Source organism: Accipiter gentilis, chromosome 18 (assembly GCF_929443795.1).
Source record: "Accipiter gentilis chromosome 18, bAccGen1.1, whole genome shotgun sequence".
Lineage (NCBI taxonomy): Eukaryota > Metazoa > Chordata > Aves > Accipitriformes > Accipitridae > Astur > Astur gentilis.
The window spans coordinates 6,921,484-6,936,749 of record NC_064897.1 but is presented as its reverse complement, the minus strand read 5'-3'; positions in this window follow the sequence as shown (position 1 = coordinate 6,936,749).

The window sequence follows — 15,266 nt, the reverse complement described above, 5'->3', positions numbered from 1 at the left end:
CACTGATCCGTGGTGATGCTGTATTATCAATGATTCACAATTTCCTGCACGCTTCACGTTCATGCCTATGAGACCGTTAGCCATTTCCTCCCTGCATGCCAGCACCGTCCCTAACGCTACATCCTTATCTATTAGGACAAGCTGCCTTTTGACAGGACAGCGTGACATGCAACCTGGCTCATGGACACAATCTGATCTTTGCTACTCTAATGAGGGAAGCAGCCAGAAATCGAGGCTAGTGGTCTAGTTGCACAAAAAGAAGGAAAGGGAAGGGTACCTTTTCATTTTCAGTGATGCAGAGGGGAAAAGACATTATTACCTGGCTTCCTTCTGCAATGTGGGATTCAGAAAGTTCTGGTGGAAGATACAGGTACTCCAGGACTGGGTCTGTGAACCCCAGAAATCTGTCTTCCTACATTTCCTCAGACATGATGGTAAGTTCTGTGACACCCTCTTAGTGTGACTTACTGCAGTGTAACTGCTGTATGATGGATGAGCCAAGGAGTTTTTGATCCAATCAGGTTCAGGGTAAGTTTGGGAGGTTGTTTTTGGAGGAAGGATTGGAGAAGGCATAAGCTGTGCAAGGCTAACTGATCAGTTGAGCTACATCTGCCATAAAGGCCCATAGAGCCCATGGAGTATGCGATCATAACTGCATTCATGGGTAATATAGGTATAAAAGAAACAGCAGGAAGAAGGAGGAGCAGTGAGTAATAAATTTATTCATTTTGAGTACAGCATTTATATTTGCTGTCATAACTGGCCTATTACAATGATTTTCCTAGAAGTGAATTAGCAATCCCGATAGAGAATACAATTTGGAGAGTCATTGAATTAGAAGAAATGAAATCAAAGGCAGACTAGCATCTCTCCTATTAAATAACTGGCAGAAATTGTGTTGCAGACATACAGAATGAATACTGACAAATCACCAGAACTGAGTGGTATTCACTCATGACTTTCAAGAGAAATAGTGGAATTACTTATGGCACTGTATATAATCCATTTAGACTTCCATTGGTGCCTGAAGTCTGGAGAGTAGCAAGCACGGTGCCATTCTTTAAAAGTTTCCACAAGGGTATCTAAGGAGCTGTGGTCTGATAAATTTGACATTTGTACTAGGCAAATTAATAGACAACAAAGAATTGAATCAATGAATGCCTGATAAATAAAAAAAAAAATCATTGGGAAAAGTCAACACAGTTTCTGTTAAGAAAGGTTTTGCCTTAGAAAACTAATTTCTTTGAAGGGGTAAACAAGCACAATGATAATGGTAAGTATATTTGGTTAGGTTAGATTTCCAGAAGGCTTTAGAGGGAACTGTACAGCCATGGGATGAGGGAAGAACCTGGCATGGTTAAAAATGGGAAACAGTGGGTAGAGTCTCTGGCCAGCTTATAGAATGGAGACAAGTCACTGTTGGATGGGGGTCTGTCCTGAGACTTGTACCGTTACACATTTTCATAAATGACCTGGAAGAGGGAGTGAGCGGTGAGGTGATCAGCTTTGCTGATAGTACGAAGCTTTTCAGGACAGTAAGGAAAAGGACTGACTATAAAGAGTTGCAGAAGGACCTTACAAGACTGAGTGACAGTTCAATGAAAAGGCAGGTAAAATTCTGTGTAGGTAAATGTAGGATGATGGGTATGGGGAAAAAATAATCCTAGCTTCACAGTGATAGGCACCGAGTTGGTCCTTGCCAATCAGGAATGAGACTACGTGGTTATGATGGATGTCTCCACCAAAAATGACCACAGCACTCAGTAGCAGTCTAAATAGCAAATCAAGTGTAAGGTTCTGCTAGGAGTTTGAGTACCATCTGCAGTCCTGGTACCCCATCTTCAGACTATGACTGGAAAATGTTTGGAAAAGGCAAGGAGGATCATCAATGTAAGCAACAGCTCTGTTTGGGGAGTGAGTGAGTGGGTTGGCACTCTTCCACCTGGAAAAGGGACTACGGGTAGTGGTAAAAGTATGACAGAGGTCTAATTATGAATGGCATGAAGAGCTTGAGTAGGGATTAAGAGTTACCCCCCCTTATTCTGGGGTAATTAGGATTGGAGTAATCAAATGAGGCTGTAGGGATCCTGGTTCAAAACACCAAGAAGGATGTGGTACTTCATGCAAAGAGAAGCAGAACTTGGGGACCTCATTGACAAAGGATGGTGAGGAGGCAAGAAACTTACATGGAAATAAGGGGAGAGCTGATAAGCTCTAGTTAAAGAGATTGATTGCAGATTACTAAATAAACAAAACACATCAGGTTCAGTAGACCCCCAGAGCTAGAAACTGTTAAAAGAAGGAGAAGTGTCATATATGTTTGTTCTGTTCTTATTTTTCTTTAGCTGTTTGTGGCCATTCTTCAAACTTGCTAATATTCATGCAGAAGATTGGCAGAAACAGAAAAACCTGTATCTAGACCAAAATCAGATCAACTTCAATAGTAAATGATATTAAATGGGCTTATATAGCTTTTACCCTTTGAACAGATCTAGATCTGACCTTTCCCAAGCTCTGATGGAGTTAGATAACTGTTTTCCAATCTTTTTTTATTTGCAGATCTTCTAATTATTGGTGGTGGAGATAAGAATAGCAGTACAGTAAATACCAGCTTACTGGCAACCAACGGTTTTTTTCTTAGTGACCTTTATGAACTCCTTAAAACTTGTCCACAGACCATTAAGGAGTCTTGTACAATAGCTTGATGGACACTAGCTGCACTTTCTAGACTTCATCCTTTTCAAATTTATTGTAGGCAGCGAATGTCCACTCCTGGGAAACTAGCAAGTCAGTAGACACAATGGTGAGAGGCTGAAGTTTGTGAGGAAGGGAGATGAGAAGTGCTCTCCAGAGAAAGATGGGAGCTCCGCATCTATTTGTCTTTGTGATTTGGCCAAATTTGTCTTCATTAGTTACCACCTCCAAAGAATTGAGCTGAAGTGATGATGTTCTTGGGACACCATCAGGTAACACAAGGTCTGTATAGCACACTCTTGCTCCTTTAAAAGGGAAGAAATCATTTTCCATCCCCCAGACCAATCTAAGCCAGTGTGACTGGTGTGTTTGCCTCTGAATGGAGCAGACAATCTGCCTGTGTATTGATTTTTAATCATTAACATTTTAATCATTAACATTTTTAATCATGAACATTAACAGCTCCTAATAGCACAGGCCATTTCCTGAGTAGCAATTTGCATACTCATAGGACAATAATTTCCTTGGATATTAATAGAAAAAAATCACCCTTTAAAGTATGTTCTGATGCTGACCAGAAAATGACCATTTCAAGCCACTTTGTAACAGTCAAAGATGCATCATGTAACCACGATCTCTATTACGCTTGCAGTCAGTGAGCCTAGAGTGGACTGCGAGCCCAGCCTGGTGTCCTTAGGGTCAGCAAGTTCAGCCAGTCCTGTGGGAGTAGCAAATGCTCATATAAGACTTGTTTTGCTATGAGCACTTGGTCTTTCTCTCTTGGCATGCATCTATGGGGATGAAGAACAGCAGGACCTCTTCCCCAGTGGTTTGTAGGAAGCAGCTTGGGAATAGTGAGAATCCAAGCCTAAGTGCTCAGTAGAGCAAAATATGCCATTACATTTGCACCTGATTGTTGTCTGGGAGCTTGAGGTGTCTGTGGAGGCTCCGTGTGTATGCATCTTTGTCAAGCAAGGGCTGAAGGTAGCATAGGGACATCCCTAGGTTGGGAGAGGTTTAGTGATGATCTGAGGAAGGTGTTATTGTGTTTCAGGAAGTCACCTCCTTTCCTAAACTGCTTCACTATATAGGGATGTGTAGTTGTAGCTTCTTCCAAATCAACCGCATACTGGTTACCTCCTGCAGCTGCTCACTTTCTGATTACTTTGTATACCCAATAGAGTCCTTCTGTTGCTTTATATGTCCATATGGGAATCAAACCTGGGTATCACATAAGGAGGGAAGAAAGCATCTAGGACTTCTGTCCATACCACACACTCCTGATGGTGACCGAGCTGGGAACACTGCAGTTCCAAATTGGAGGCACCACGAAGTGGCAGAGGTGCAAATACACTGCGGGGGCTTTAGTGTGGGGCCCAACTCTCTGCTGCCCTGTGAGGACCTGCTTCGGACCCTGTAGTCCTACTATGATTCAGCCTCTGTACCTCCTTCTGGAGGTGCTTCTGACGTGGTGCCTGGTCTCCTCACTGTGACAGTGAGGAGGAGAAGGGGTCGTGGGGTTTACCCTTCCAGCTAGCTTACAGAACTCCCTTTCTCCCAGCAGAGCGCCAGAACATGCATCGGGAGTCACCGGCTCTCTGCATGCCCTGGCCAGGGAAACAGGGTCCCTTGAGAGCAATGTGGATCTCATAGGCTGCAGGGATAGGTGGGGTGAAGGTCTAAGTCTCAGTGACACCTCGAACTATGGGTAGAGTCTCCAGAAGTAGGGAGGACTTTCCCCTGTTTTGGGGGAACTGCTCCCTCCATCCATGAGGTGAGACTAGCAAGGAGCTGGGGACTGGTGATGGAGGAGACTGCGAATGGTTCTTGGTGGTGCTGTGATGCTGTCTGATATCAGGGTTGTGGAAGATCCAGACTGTATCAGCCATGACCATAGCTCATGCAGTTGAGAGTGAGATGCACTGTGGCCCTCACATGTGCAGTCAGATGTCTCAGAGCTCCTTTCTTGGAGCATGCAGGGAGAAGGGTGCGTTGGATTCCAGTCGCACCGAATTACTTGGTGTGGTCTAGTTTAGACACTGATGGGATGGAGTGGGGATGCTGCAGCAGGAAGAAATAAAGACACGAGAAGAAAAAGATAATATACACAGGCTGACTCTGCTTGTGCCTACAGTGGTGTGTGGGGCTGGGGTGGCACTGCAGTCATGTTGGCCAGAGCAGCATGCCTGTATTTGAAAGGGAAGGGGGCAAGCTGACAACTTCGTACCTTTTCTTGGCTGCATCTGCTGTGGCCTGTCTTGGTTTCATTTTTTTTGTGGTTTTGATTCCTGTTTAGTGCCTTTTCCCTGGAAAATGTGACTGCATCAGGAAACCTTTCACTTCTCTGCAGCAGCATTAATGACTGTTCAAGGCACAACGCAGCAGAGGTTCATCTTCGGGGCTCGGTGCACCGTGTTCATCCGCTCTGCATTCCTTCCGATGAGAAAAGAGGATACACTTTAACGGTGTAATGTACAGCACTTGGAGTGACTTTAAAGGTGGATTCTGAGGCTTATTTCCACAAGATGCTTAGGTGACATCTGTGCTAATAAATTAAATTGACTAGTGCTGGATACTGGGACCAACTCACTGCAGCAGTCCCTGATGTGCATTTTGCGTATGACAACTAGTACTCTCCATAATAGTTTGAGGAGCTGTTCTGGGAGTCTGGGAGTTAGATCATCCCCAAATGAACAGTTTGCATGAGGAAGGAGTGTTTTGCCAGACTTTGGGCCTCATACCTTCCCAGCATAAACCACGTTATTGATTGCAATACTCCTGGATGAAATTTATGCCAACCAGCTGCAATATAATGGCTCTTGCGGCTTCATAAAACTCAATGAGAACTTCTTGCAGTGAATTCAGATCTTTTGGGCTTACTGGCTTGAATTTCATTTAATAGAAATGTCTCAAGAAACATGATTTCCAAGGAAAATCCACCTTTTGAAAGAAAAGCTGAAGATCTGATCAGCTGCTCTTCCCTGGGTTCTCTTGAAGTGCACAACAAGAGTGGCAAGAGTTTGGTAGCGGGGGGGGCTACAGGGGTGGCTTTCCCCATGTCTGATACAGCCAATTTGGACCCACTGCTGGCCAAGGCTGAGCCCATCAGCGACAGTGGTAACGCCACTGGGATACTATATTTAAGAAGGGGAAAAGAACCTGTGCAACAGCAACTGCGGCTGGAGAGAGGAGTGAGAATATGTGAGAGGAGCAACCCTGCAGACCCCCAGGTCAGTGCAGAAGGAGGGGGAGGAGATGCTCCACGTGCCGGTGCAGAGATTCCCCTGCAGCCCGTGGTGAAGACCACGGTGAGGCAGGCTGTCCCCCTGCAGCCCATGGGGGTCCACAGGGGAGCAGATCTCCACCTGGAGCCTGGGGAGGACCCCACGCTGGAGCAGGTGGATGCCCGAAGGAGGCTGTGACCCCCTGGGAAGCCCACACTGGAGCAGGTTTTCTGGCAGGACTTGTGACCCCGTGGGGACCCACGCTGGAGCAGTCTGTGCCTGAAGGACTGCAGCCCGTGGGAGGCACCCACGCTGGAGCAGTGTGTGAAGAGCTGCAGCCCGTGGGAAGAACCCACGTTGGAGAATTTTGTGAAGGACTGTCTCCTGTGAGAGGGACCCCACGGTGGAGCCGGGAACTAGTGAGGAGTCCTCCCCCTGAGGAGAAAGAGCGGCAGAGACAACGTGTGACGAACTGACCCCAACCCCCATTCCCCATCCCCCTGCACGGCTGGGGGCGAGGAGGTAGAGAAAAACAGGAGTGAAGTTGTGCCTGGGGAAGAAGGGAAGGGTAGGGATTATAAGATTTGGTTTTATTTCTCATTATCTTGCTCTGATTTGATTGAGGAACCTTCCCCAGAGGCTAGCGGTTGTGCTGGCAGCACCCTTCGTTGGTAGTACTGATTGGACTTGTGTTTGGAGAATAGATTGTCACAATTTGGATTGATGCCAGAGACTTCTGCTCAAGTTTTTAGTAAATCTGGAGTTCTGACCCCCCCCTCCTGCTTGCCTGCTCCACTGTAGTATGCAAATTTTGGAGCCTACTCTCTTCGCTCTGCTGTGGAATGAGCTAAAATAGCCCCAAACCCCTTTGTCCATCCCTTCCCCTCTAGGCACCCTGTAGGGAGCAAGGTCACCCACATCAGCTGTTGCGTAGTGCTCCATTTTCCTCTCATGTATGACCCTTATATTACATTATATCCCCTGAACTTTCTCCCTTTTAAGTGGCACCTGCCTTTCCCCAGCTCTGATCCTTTCCATCGCACACCTCTCTTTCCCTTTCCCTCTGCGCTGGCTTGGCTGGGATGAAGGCAGCACTCCAGGAGAGGGCGCAGGATGCATTCAGAGGTGAGCTGCAGAAAGTCTGAATGCCTGATTTTTATTTTATTTTTATTTTATTTTATTTTAAATTTTCTTCTTTTCCTCTGCAGTGCTATTTCAGGTGTGTAAATACTTATGCCTACAGACTCTGCCCCTAGGATACTCTCTAGATTTTTCTTTCTCTCTTTTTTAGCACAGTCTAAGTAGCTGTTTGCTTTTTAAATTTTTTTAATTTTTTTTTTGCTGCTGTTCATGAATTAGGCAGTGTGTACCGAGCTGCCCATGCATCTGTCTTTATGGGGCACAGCTGTTTTAGAACTCCCCAAGCAGGATGAGTAAGTTGACATGACAGGGTCAAGTCTTTTAGGCTTGGGCTGTATTCACTTCTTTACTAACTACATTTCAGTGGTGAAAGGCAGGTCTTTTGCCTTACTAGTGTGGGGTGCCAAGCCATCGCTGATGGAATTGTGGGGTGTCTGCCTGCTGAGGTTATCCCTTCAGGGTAACTTGTGGATTTAGAGGCCAGGAAAGGTGCGAAGGTGACAGTGGGAGAAGAGCTGGTTGCATTACAGGGCTGCTTTGCCAGTAGGTTGGGCTTCCACTGTTCCCTTCCCTTTTCTAATTACATTACATGACGTGATCATAGAAATCCTTTCTGGCTTTAAAATTGATGGCAGATGTATTCCCCAGATAATGAGTATCACAAAAAATTATATGAAATCTCCCACTGAATTTGATAGCTGTTCCAATTTAAAGGTTATAGGATGACGCAAAAAAGCTAAAGAAAGGTTACCCTTTTCCACTCAGCCTCTGGAACTTGGGTAATTATAGAGCTGACCTTGCCAACACTAAAGCATATGCTTTCGGATGACTGAAAGGAAGCTCTCGATGGACAAGGCAATGCAGGAGTGTTCCCCCTGTGTGAAGTGGACAGAGCTGGGGCTGCGCTGCAGAGTGCTGAGAACTCCACCACCGAGATTTGTCACCAAGCTTCTTCTCATGGCAGAGCAGTGGCATTTAAAATTTATCTAAAAAAAAAAATAATCCTCTTTTCTAACCAGAAATATTCTATCACGTTGCACTTTAGAATTTTTAAATTATTATTACTATTAATCATGGTGGAATGTATTAACATGAAATAACTACAGTACTGTAATACTCTCAACCCTTTTTCATTATTAAATATGATGTCATCTTATAGACAGATATGTAGCCTAGAGATTTTGCAGCAGGTGCTCTTCTGCTTCTTTAACACTGAAGTCTTTATTCATCTTAGCTGTGGAGGATGGCTCCATGGACAAAAGCCCTCTCTGACATCAACCACTGTGGTGGATCTACATCTTCTCTCTAGGGCAGTGGCAACAGATACCTTTGTTCTGGTATTTGACAAGTCCTTGGTCCCACAGTCACACAGCTGTTTGAAGACAAACATTCTTGCTAAAAGCCACAAACACAAGTGTGGCTCAGGCTCATATTCAGCAAGAGAACACAGAATAACCAGACCCTTCATGTCTTAACGTATCTGGTGTCAAGAGAGACTCTTTTTCTTTTCCTGTGGCTGCCACAAATGAAGTTAGTCAGAATTTGGTCCTGTGGCCCATGGCTGGGGATGCTAAGGGACCACAGCAAAGCAGATAATGACTAGTCAGGGAAGGATGTGTGCTAACCTGGGAAGGGTGTCAGCTCTTACGGAGATCCAGGGTTTAGTGACTGAAATTCTATTTAGTGCCACTAGGGGACACCCAAACTGCTGTCAGCTTGTAAGAAACAGCTCCCGAACCTCAGCTTCCTTGGAAATCAATTGCTGGGAGAAGGAAATGTATTTGGAGGAAATAGAGGGAATAGATATTTAGGTGCATCTAAAATCTTTCCTTCAGGTTACAGTAGGAGTTCAGTGACTAGAATCCCGTGCACACAAATTGAAGCAGTGAGTGACAGCAACCTGAGCTGATGAGCTCCCTGTATCTAAAAGCTGTAGCTCTCTCCGTGTCAGAAAGTGGCTGGTTCCTGTGAGATAGGAGCGATGTCTCACTGATGGAGCAGCCACAGCCTATTGTGAGAGGCTGGAAAAGCTAAGGTAATGGGAGAGAGGACATATCTAGAGAAAAGCGTCCTAGAGAAGAGGCTGGTGGGGCATCTCTAAATTTTCTTCTGGCTAGAAAGCTGGGATCTGGTGCAAGCCAGGTAAGTGGACTTTATTCCAACTAACATTGCTTGTAGAGTCAGAGAGAGTGGAACAAGCCCACAAAACTCCCTGAAGACCTTACTCCTGAGGTGTGCTGAGGATGTCTAATGGCAATGGTGGCCTCATGTGGTGATCCAGGGATTGTTTTACTCCACCAGAAAAAAGCAAACCATTTCAGACAGGGAAGAGTCTAATGATGTGATGAAGTTCTCAGGGAACTAACAAGAAATCGCTAGTGTTTTACTCCAGAAGTCATGCCAAGTAGGGATCAAAGCATTTTCTTACCTTGGCCAAGTCAGTCTACACCAAATGCACCAGCAGTGCTGCTGTCGACTCTGACAGTCTCACCACAAAACCTTGTATTGGGGTAGATGCAGGAAACCAATTCCTCTCTGACCTCTAGTAACATTCCCTGCTGGGTAGTGTCCCAGTTCTACCAGGAGGACTGTGAGGAGGATGGTTATCCTGTTATTGTCTGAACTGCATCTTTTCGGAATGGTTAAGCCAACAAAGGTTGTTAATCTGGCACTTAGAGCAACACAACGTTCTTTGCTACTAATCGAAGAATTTTTTAAGGGCACATGAAACATCTCCTCTTAAGACCCATGGCAGAGCTTTGTCTTGGTAAAGTTACTCTCTACTGGTCTCATCCAATACATGGAGGACTTATGCCCAGGATTAATTCTGGGGCTGTCTTTTCAGTCCATGCCTTCCCTTTACAGACTGCAGTGGTGTGAATGGGATATGTGCCAGAAAAAAAGTCTGCAAACAATTTCCTCTAGAGACTGGAGATAACTTCTTTCACAGGGGCTGGTCAGGGATGTAGCTGGAGGATTCCATGCCGACAGGCTGTACACTGGGATGGATAAGTTAATGTGACCTTCCTTCCCAACCAAGGTCAGGCAGATGCTCCTTTTCCCTTGGTCCTGCTGACATGGATTTCCTGAGTGATTGCTTATCTGTTTCTTAGTGCCGTCATACCTGCCCACCTGAATATCATCTGTATGCTGCTAGCATGAGGACTTGTTTCTGCTCTTCCAAGGGCTGTATATCAATGTTGAATAATGCAGCCAGAAGTCTCTAGAGCTCGTGTACTGCAAGTCATTAAACTGGACTGACTTTGGCTCCATGCATGGTGAACAAGCTGTTCTTTTTAAAACAGTGATTTATTGTCTTAAATTGTAGTAAATACTTCCCTATAGAACAGGAGTAATTCCAGTTTGCAGTGAGACGGTTTGTTTTAAGGTGTTTGAAGACGCTTTAATTGCTCTCTTGGTTAAATTATGTTCATTTCTCCTCACTGCCTTCTTGATCTCAGAGCAGGGTATAACACATCTGAACATTTTTTTCTAGCCAACTGTGGTGCTTTTTCACCCTCAGGAAGTTTCTCCAGCTGTGCCTCTGTAATCCTCAAAATTTCTTCCACCTTTTCCTCTTCTTCCCCACCTGTTTGATCTTCTCTTTTTGTCTTTAAAGCTGTGCCAAATGCTTCCTTGAATTCTTCCAAATGCAGACTCCCCTTTCATTCTGCTGATTGCTTGTGGCAGAGTGAAAGATCATTCTTTTTCCTTGTCCAAGGGCCTTTGTGATAAGCTCACCCTCCCGGAATAGAAGGGATAACTGTAATGCCATTTGTGGCCATGGCTGTTGGGGGGAAAAAACCCTTTCTTTTGCTCACTGTTTCTAGAGTACTTAGGGCTGTGGACTTCTGCAGAGCACCTAACATTAGCACGTGGATTTTGCAGCATCAGGAAAATATTTCTGAGGACTGAGATATCTGTGGTGGGGGAGAAGCAAAGAATGGACAAGTGACTTCACTTACCAACCTTCTTATGGTTTTGGAATTCATCTGAAAAGCCATACCAGACTTCATAACTCAGCAAAACTGCATTTCTACAGGTTCTTCCATTATTTTACATTGTTTACCCCTTGGTTACATGCCATTTTGAAGTATAGTAAGATTTCTGGGAAATAATTCAGCTCACATGTTATATGTTCATTTTTTGCATCTACACATTCAGCTTGATTTTGAAGATCCATGAGAGAAGGCCTAACATGGACTGAAATGTTAACCTTCTCTCTGGTGTCCAAGTGTGCCAGTCCACTGCACTTGCTGGGAATATCATCCTTGTGGCTGGAAGCTCTTCAGAACGGAGCGTTCCTTCGCTATCGACACATTTAGGATATTTTTGTTGAAATGAAGTTCTGTTGGAGGCAATAAGTCTCAAGAAGAGAGGTAGGTAAATGGCATTCAGCATACCCAGGAGGTGAAGTCACCCTATCCTTGCCCACAGTCTGCAGGGTTAGGTGGTACAGATAAAGAAAAGAACTGGTGTTTCCCGTGGGAGCACTTGCTCCAGGCTTGGTGAAGCGCCCTGTTGCTCTGTAGTGTTTCTCCCAGGAGCAATGAGAGTTGGGGCAGGTTGAGGTTTATGTAGCCCTGCAGAGGAGCAACCTGTCAGCGAGAGCTCTGACGTGACATCCTTCAGCCTGGATCTGCTGCTCAGAGTCTGCCCACCCTGTGAGGATGACACCGACAATCACGGGAGTTTGGGAGACTGCGTGGCACTTCCCTTCCATGGCTCCAGAGGTACATCGATTTTCTTGTGGTTCTGGGCAAAAAAATCAAAACTAGGGTAATCAAAGTTCAAGGAAGGAAACTCTAGACAAGCAACCCTTCTTTCTTTTGCATTGGACACCATCTGGCAAGGAGGGTCACAGGAATAAAATAATCTCATAAAGGAAATAATGTCACACCTTCAGGAGCCACCATTAGGAAACCCCACAATACAAAGCTCAGCTTCTGCTGAGTCCAATCCCTGGTAAATCCGCGGTGTATTTGAGAAAGGACAAGTGCTTTTAGGTAAGCGCTCGAGCAACCAAAACATCTGCAGTGAGCAGTTGTTTGTAAAGCAGCTGCCAAAAGCACAGGCACGACCTCATTTCGCTGAATTTTGTGGCTACCTTAAAGGAAGATAATTCCCTGGAGGCTCATAACTATTCTCTGAGGTGACAGGGTGGCTTTTCTGGGGGTGTCTGACTGCTCCTGTACCAGTAACTTGCCTTTCTATTGCACTCCTGCCAAGAATTCAGGCTAGGGTTTCCTCCCCTGCAACTCTCTAAGTGAGAGATGGATCAGATTATTTCCAGTAAGTGTCCGTGGCCATTTTAAATAGCTCCCCCTTTCCATTGGTGCCTTCTCAACTAGTGATGAGGATGAAATCTGGCCAAGGGTAATCTGTGGTCACCTCACAGATTTGACAGATGTGCCAGGATTTAAATTGGTGGGAGTCCACAGTCTGCGCATCTGTCTGCCCTGACTGCTCCTTGCCCCAGTATATCCCACCAAGTTCGGCTGTTGAGCCCTTTCCATAGTGTTTGTTGGCCAGTGCCAAGGTAAAATAGGTCAGCTAACTTGGAGACCATCTCTAGTGAGCCTCCAGCAAGGTTACCGGTGAGGTTTTGGCCACCGGAGGGCTCCAGTTTTATTTCAGAGATATGACAGAATGATACTAAAAATTACCATGGTAGTGGGCCAAAAAGGGGGTCTAAAATCCTGCAGAAGCCTCATGCCTTATCCTGATGCTTGTGCATGCAAATTGAAAATGAGATGTCCAGCTTGCTGCACCACGAACAATCAAGAATCTGGGACACTTGCTTAAAATTATTTGGGTTATTACAATGATTTTCTCAGCCTCCCGAGGTCTGTCTCTGTGCCAGTGCAGCAAGGATGTGCTCATAAAATCCCTTTTTGCATGAAGGAGCATTGGCACTGGAAAACAGAGGCAGGGGTGTGTGGAGGGAGAGGACCGTGGGAGAAGCAAAGATAGATCCATGCTGCTTCTGTGAGATGCTTTTATCAAGGGCTGGGGTAAAAAGGGAGGAAATCCCCAGATTGCACCTGCTTGCATTTGTTAAAATTCTGCCTTTTTCTCTCTTCTCCCCTCATTGAGGGACCAGTGCAGCACATGAGGGAACCGGAGAGGAAGCTTTTCATCATTGCAGAGTACTGCAATGAATTCATTCCGTGTCCTTGAAGGAACCCCACATTTTATAGCTGACCCTAAGCTTTAGCATCAGGAAAGCTTTTTTTTTTCCCCTCCCTCAGCTCTAGTCCTATTTTTAGAGCTTGCCATTTTCTCAGGGGCTTCACAGTCTATTTTTAAAAGACTTCGCAGGCTGCCAAACCATTGTTATTTTCTCTAGGGTGGTGTCAACGTGGTGCCTATAGTAAATGTATCCAGCATTTGCAATAGGTATTGTTTTAAAGCAGAAAAACATTACGGTTGAATGTGAAAAATGCTTTTGCAAATACAGCCCCACTGTGAAGTGCTTTATTTCCACAGAGCATCCTTTTGCTTGCCTCATGACTTTCCCCTTTTCTGAAACACCGTTGGTCTGACCGTCAGATTGCTCACTGCTGCATGAACCTGATCTGTACATTATTAGATCATCCAGAGTGACTGTAAATTAGGTTTGGTCCAAGTCTTGCAGTGTGTTTAATGTTTTTCTAAAGCTCTTTTTCTTGCCTTTTATATTGGGAATGAGTTAAACAGCCCAGCTCTGAAAGCAATGTAAGGAAGAGTTTGAAGGGCTTAAAATACGAACAGTAGAAAATATTAGTAATAATCATCACAATATCATCAATTTTGGTGGCATTTCTCAAATGAATCTGGAATAAGCACAGTTTCTTTTTACCTGTGGGGAGGAGAAAAAAAAAAAAAAAAAGGGAAAAAGTCAGGAACAGTTATGTAAAGATGTGGGAGCAGATGTACTGCTGGTGTAAGCTGGCACTGCTCCACCGATGTCAGTCAAACTAGTTGATGTGGGGGAACATTTGTCTGCGAGGGAAGCTAGTCTCAGATTTACCAGTGAGCTATGGTGGCTTCACAAGCTACCACACATCAGCTTAACACAGTATTTGCCCATGTCGTGCTCCGATCTCCTCACAAATGTGAGGGACAATGTCTATCTTAAATCTCTTTCATGGATGCTTAAGCCAATGTCTCTCCCATACTGCCTGCTGCGGACAACACTGCCCAAGAGGACAATTCCTGCACTTCAACCCATGTGCAGTCATTCCTTGAGCTGTAAGAGCTCAGCTGTGCCTTTCAGCACCGAGTTTACAGGCCATGGAAACGTGCAGAGCACCTCCTCAATCAGCTTCTTGTGTGAATGCTATGGGAGGATGGAGGGAATGTCTCCATGGGAGGTGGCGAGCCACCCTTCTCCAGAATCGCAAGGGCATTTAGAAACCTAAACTTCCTTGTTTCAGTAAAATTTGAGATCATCGATACTTCTGCATGTTTGAGCCCTGGTATGCACTATGGGTGCTGGGCAAGGAAATAACGTACGGTACGCAAGAATGGCTCTGTTACTTGCACAGTCCTTGCTCTGAGTCCTTTCCCTGAACCATGAAACATCCAGGAGCTTCACAAACTGGTGGTATTCATTTCAATTATAAACGTCCAAGGGATTTCTCTTCCATGAATTTGTCCAGCTGCCTGCTGAACCCTTGTAAACAATTACCACCCACAACATCCTGCAGCAGGGAGTTCCACAACGCGGCTCTTCCACGTGGAGAGTCACCTGCTCTTGTTTGAACCGGCCCCTTTATTTGTTGCCTCCTCACTCACAACTTGACTTCACTGACTACTTGAAGGCTCTAAATTGCCTAGCATTCAGTTTTGGTTCACGAAAGGCCCATCTCAAGTTTACCAGGAGAGCTGTGAACTTTTGTGAACCTAACCCGAGACTTGCGTTTGTAACCAAACCAGAGGAGTTTTGCTTAGGTTTGCATTTCATTGCAGATACCTTACACTCTTCTTATAATCCCACTGGGCAAAGAACGATCATTTGGAAGCCCCCAAGAAAACTGCCTGACTTCAAGTTATTTCGGCACCAGCCTTCTGCACCATATCCCAAATTCTGAGAAGCCACCGATTCTGGTTCGTGCTCTCTGCAGCTGAGCTGGTTGAGGGTACAACTGCCATAGCAGATGGCTGTGAGGTTGGCAGGGAATTTGTTCAGAGCTACGCACAAACCAGGCTGCCTCTCCTTGGAGG